This window comes from Anabrus simplex, chromosome 8 (genome assembly GCF_040414725.1).
Source record: "Anabrus simplex isolate iqAnaSimp1 chromosome 8, ASM4041472v1, whole genome shotgun sequence".
In the NCBI taxonomy this organism is placed as follows: Eukaryota; Metazoa; Arthropoda; class Insecta; order Orthoptera; family Tettigoniidae; genus Anabrus; species Anabrus simplex.
Window position 1 is genome coordinate 221,780,564 of NC_090272.1, and position 6,000 is coordinate 221,786,563.

The 6,000-nt window shown below is 40.2% G+C and overlaps 1 protein-coding gene across 1 annotated transcript in view; it reads left to right on the forward strand.

The window, feature by feature from the left end:
• LOC136879010 (uncharacterized) overlaps positions 1-4,669 on the forward strand; it is a 47,573-nt gene extending 42,904 nt beyond the window's left edge. Inside the window, exon 5 of the transcript XR_011018642.1 lies at positions 1,675-4,669. The gene's annotated coding sequence lies outside the window, so the exon portion shown is untranslated. The remainder of the gene's footprint in view (positions 1-1,674) is intronic.
• The last annotated feature ends 1,331 nt before the right edge of the window (positions 4,670-6,000 follow it).

Sequence of the window (6,000 nt, forward strand, 5' to 3'; positions counted from 1 at the left end):
AATACTAATTATCCACTCACGTTAGCTTTCCGCTCGTTTGAAATATACGAACTTCTCTCTATTCCTACGGGTGCAACGAAACATTCCTGGAAAATCAAGTCAAGAAACCAGAGAGAAAAGCCACGCTTCGTGTTATTCGCATTTCAAAGAGATAAAAAGAAGATAACGACACACAGTGCGAACTTTGACCATTGTGCGCTAAGTTTCAACTGTATTTAAACGATGTGTGTTATCCGTATGAACCATTACGATGTAACTTCCCTAAAAATGACATTGCTGATATATACGAAGCATTCCTAAAATTTCCGAAAACGTATTATCAAGTACAAGATATGTTCGAACCTTTCGAATCCGCTGCAATTACGCGAGCTCAATTCGCTGATGGGAATACAATTATCTGCATTGATTGTGCGATGCAGGATGAATCGATACGCTCATTATCCGTAGACATACGTGTAGAATTCGAAACGGGCGGTAACATGCCCGAACACACGTCGTTGTACTGTATACTCCTTCATGACAGAATAGTTACGAACAGACCGCTAAGTCAAGAAGTAGTAATCGAACGTTAGAAAAGTATAAATGTATTAATTTTTATCATAAAAGCATACTTTGTGCGATAGCTTCCGACCTATGGAACTATGTCCTTGTGTTACCTAACCGAGGTGATATGCACATGTCTTCGAGGTCGACAATTGTGCGAAATTAGCTTATACACGCACCTAACGTGCGAAGCCGACAAAGTAGACCATCTCTACGACAAGTGTGCGGGCAAGGTTATGGTCATTCAAAGTCAGGTGGTACGGTTTTATGTGTACGTAACTTATTGTTCTGTACGTATAAAAGCAGGCAGGAGGCGTTCACAGTATCATTTACTTCATCTCTACACTTGGCACTTCGCTTTGCCTACGTGCTCCGTGTACCCCTCTGTGTTCTTTTCCTTTTTGTACCTATCGGTAGGTAAATCGTATTTCTAATATGAGTAAATTTATTGTTACTAAAGACACTGCGTTTAAAGAGTACCGACTAATGTACGAAACTAATCGTAGCAACACAGACTATCGTATCGAATTTAAAAATACAACTGTTACATTAGACTTATTTTATTATAGTATTGACCTGTTATCAATCATGTATTATCCTACTGCGCCGCCGTTTACTAGCCGCAGCTGCTTCCGCTGCGTTAAGAACTTTTTAAATCGTGAGCCTCTTCGTCATGAGACTTTTGTCGACACGTATAAATTCACCATGGATAGAGTACTTGATGAACTTAGTTTCGATTATTGTTGGTGTTCACTCTGCGAGAAACCATTGTTTCGTGTTAGTTTCCCTTCCCGTGTCTATTCAAGGTTTTATATGTTCCCAGCTGAATGGGACTCCTCTAGGGGGTACACGGAGCATGTAGAAAGGGTCGTCGCCTTAATAACGCCTACGAATCAGCTTTCGCCTACGCGAATCGTAGTGCGTCCTCGCAGGCATTAAAACTTTGTTACACAGTTACATACGTAAGTGTCCTTTGCCGCCTACGTGGTACGTCTACAGCCGTACATTTATTCTTTCTAGAGAATGTACTTTTTTTCTTTGCAGACATGGATTTTGAATTGTGGGAAAAATTGGATTACCTTCAGGAAGCTTCCCGTTTCCAATTTGTAAATTTGAATAATTTTTCTCCAGGAACGGAGTTCCTTGTCCACCGATACAGACTTCAGACCTTCGGAGGAGCAGCGAGACTTTTTGCTGACTTTAGCAACACAGCACCAGCTCCCGAGCAACCGCAAGAAGAGTGGAAGAGTCTCCTACTCCCACAGGTATATTCTTCCTTAACGCAAGATGAAGTTCGACAAGTAAATCGTGCTTTACCAACAGTTGTCTATGAGGTCTTAGTTCGAGGCGTGCATAGTGTTGTGTTTGAGGAACGCTTTCCTTGTTAAGGCAAGCATAGTAATAAATGATTGAAGACGTATTGTAGCTGTTACGTCACCGACTTAAAAGGAAGTTCTAATGCAGTACAAACGCCTCGTCGGTATTAGCAACCAAGGTGTAGAATATGTCACTGCATGCATAGGAGATGCTAATACAGACGAAGCCATTAACGACGTACTGGACAATGACTGTTGGGCAACAACTAGTGGCATCGGATACTCTATCCATTTATACACATCCTTGTTCTCACTAGTGCTCGAATCTGAGCACAGGCAAAATGTCAGCTTAGGTCGTACCTATGGTGTCGACGTTATTTATCTATGTCAAACGTCTACCCACCTGCGTAAACATCTTGTTCGCGATAATGCGAATTTTATTATTTTGTTTATGCAAGATAATCTTAACTTACGTCATGTGTACGACGACCACGTCACTTCAGACATGTCTTTCGAACGATTTCAAAACCTGTGCGCTTATTGTTGGGACGACAGTCCATATAATTATGTTGTTATTAACAAAGACAGTTCTATGAATCGTGGGCGTTACAGGAAACGTCTCGACGATTACAACGTTATGACGTCATAACTAAACCTAACTACACCCCAGGTTATAAAGCAAGCTCCTAGAAGAAGCAGTGTCCTTGTTCGCTCATCGGTATAAGAGCAGAGGTATTAGCATGGATTCTGTGTGTGATAATCTATCCTTTACCATAACTTCACCTATCAACGAGAATGACATCGCTACGAAGCAGTACATCGATAGCATGTTCGGGCTGATTACACCCTTACACATCCCGTCCGCTACTTTATCTGCAGAAAAGGTTACGAAGCAGTATGTCCTAGACACCGTAGCGGAAGCCATCTTAATGCTAGACGAAAAGAAAGAAAAAGATGGCGGCATTCGACAGCAGGTACACGACCTTACGGTCAGCGTCACTACGTTATCTCAACTTATAACTACGTTTTATAACCAGTGTGAGGAACTTCTAGGCCTTGCCGACTCTAACACTGATGTAAAACATCACAAAATATTGCAGCTCCCAACGCCTGAAGAAGGCAGCGACGCAGTAAATAAAACCTACTTAGAATTGTTTGCCGCTAGCGAAGAAAATATCAAAGACTTAGAGAAACAATTAAAATCACCTCTCGCCCCGCTGCAGGACACGGTGTCCAGCCTATCAGAGTATATACACACCATCGCACCTATTATGCCTGCGCTAATCGCTCTGTACGACGCGTTTCACGTCGAAGACAGTGTAATTAGTGTAAAAACTGTAGACTTACCTACCTCGTCGATCCATTTGAAACCACTGATGCCGTACGAAAATATATTTAGAATCGTTTGCTGCTAGTAAGGAAAGCTTCACTAATCTAGAAAAAGCACTCAAAGTCTTCGCTTAAGCCTCTGCAAGATGCTATAGACGTAGAATCTATGTATCCGCTCATGCCAATGTTATCATCTCTCCACGATTTGTTTGATGTTAAAGATAGTGTACTTAGTGTTAAAAACACTAGAATTACAGAGCTAGCAGAACCTCTCGAAGACAATGATTCTGTGTCTAAGATATATTTAGAAACCTATGCGCTAAACAAAGAAGAGTGCGCAGTAACTGTAAAAGGATTCCAAGAGCATACAGACAAATTAAAGAACGTTGACTCCCAACATTTAGACAAAGTCAGTACTTTACATGCCGTGCTAACGTCTATCGAAACTTTTGTTCTTGTTTTAAGTGAACGCATGCACACCGTACTTAGTGATATTAAAACACGTCTAGCCTCTCAATTTAATGTCAGTGAACATGGAGTCCTTCATGCTAACGAACGACGTATTAGCAGTCTTGGCGAACCGGAACATGAAACAGATGCTGTCACGAAGCGTTATGTCGATACCGTCACGTGCACACGTCAAGCTGTAGAGGAAAATTTGCAAAATTAGAGCAACGGCTCGAGCCTTTTAAAAATGTGTTTAGCTGGTGTTGCAGAGCCTACAGAAAACAATGATGCTGCTACGGTAACGTACGTCCAGTCCGTCCTACATCCTATCGCACAACAGTGCAGCGAAACAGAAGGAAAAACGATAGCCTTAGCCGATTTATTAAACAATGTCTTCAACATTAACAATTGGACTGAAACCATTGACTTACGCAACAAGCGTCCAGGTGCTATTGCTCCTGCATACTTTGTAACAGATGCTGTCAATCTAGGTCAACTGAAAGAATATGCTGCGTCTAATGAGACTTTACAAAAGTTTAACCAAGAATTACTTAACCGTATTGGTACTCTTAATGAAGTAATAAAAGAACTGCATGTGCGTATGTCACACCTTGAAAAACAATACAAAGACCTACATCGCTAAATAGATATTGTCCCACCTTCAAACACGCAGACGTGTCGTGCGAGGCTATATTCATCATCAAGGACGTCCGTCTTAATACACCCGCTTGCTCTGTTCGTGCACCTATAAAAACGGCATCTTTAGCAGCTTCACTTGCTTCAGTTTTACACTGTAAATAAAATAACTCCAATGGACGTCGCTATCGAGCAAGATGCCGCTAGAGAGATGGTCGCGTACCTGCGGCGGCTAATGCTTCTGCTTGGTATAGAGCAGGAGCTTAGCGTAGAAAGAATGCCACACGTCATCGCGGCAAGCAGGATAGAGCGCGAAAGGCTCGTACAGACTCTAAGTGACGAACGCTATTATCAATTACTTTTTAATTTATTATTTAACTAATTTTTTGTAATAAACAATAAACAAAGTTAAAGAAAAGTTCTGTTCTTATTTCTTTATTTCGCTAGAGACAACTATTACATAGCAATATCCTTACGTTTAATCCATGAATTATACACAGCAGGGAAGCCTAACCACTTTACCAACACCTTATCCCCTTTACGTTTAAGTATCTTTTCTACGAAGTACGTGTTCGGATACTTCTTTTCTGAAGCTCTTCGCTGTAGAAGCTACCAGCAATGTTGTTGCCTTGAACGTCTGCGAGCAGGTAGGTTACTGGGTAAGTATACTTCACTCTTTTTTATAGTAAACAGTTCGGTTGCCCAATTTGATGTAAGGCCTTTCTCAAACAAGTGCTTATGTTTCGAAATACGTACAACATCGCCAACTTTAAATATCTGTGCTCGTGGATCAGTCTTTTGTATTCGATTGTACACCGTACGCAGTAAACTATTGTCTTTCATTTGTGCTCTTTTCACACCTATAGTTCGGTGACGTGTATAGTTGTAATCCCGCATTAACTTGTCTAACTGAATGACCCATCTCAAATACAATAGAGACAATACGCGACACTTACGGATATAGCCTTGCTAAAATGGGAGACAATTCGACGGTGGCGCTCCTAGTGACTTGACCTGAAAAAATTGCGCTAAATTCAAATATCAATGGAAATGTATATACGGAAATGGATAAATAAATTACGTCTAGAAAGAAACTGTTATTGAGATATTAACTTCGATTTTGCTAAAGCAATTCTGGATAAATGAATGAAGAATTATTGAAAAGGTTATTATTCAAAGACTGAAATTAGACATATAAACAAGGTGTGAAATGGCCTGCTGTGAAATGGCTTGCTCTTTCATTTATGCATTACTTTTTTAGCTTTAGCATTCCTGTCTGAACTCTTACGGTAGGATTTGTCTTTTTCTCATTTAAAAACATTGTATAATCACATTAAGACACTTGTCAATAAAAGTATCGGCACATTCCTTACACATATGATGCAATGAATTAACATTTAATAGCTGGACAATTTTCCTCTTAACATGAAGCCTACTAACAGAAAGAAAATCTATAAAATCCCGGCTTTAATCTGAGAAGAGGGATAAAAGAAAGAAAAGTATGAAAATGTTGTCGGTAGTGATGCTTTGAGGAATATTTACATACAATTAGAGTAACATACCCTTGGCTGTATAGTCGAAGAATTTTAAAGTCGCTGGCTTGGAAGTGATCTGAACAGATCTTATAATTCTTATATAAGCGTAACGTCCCTTCTTTCTTGTACACTTTATCCAAATCACTTCTGTGACATTTCAAAACCCACAGATCACACCTACAACAACACATCGG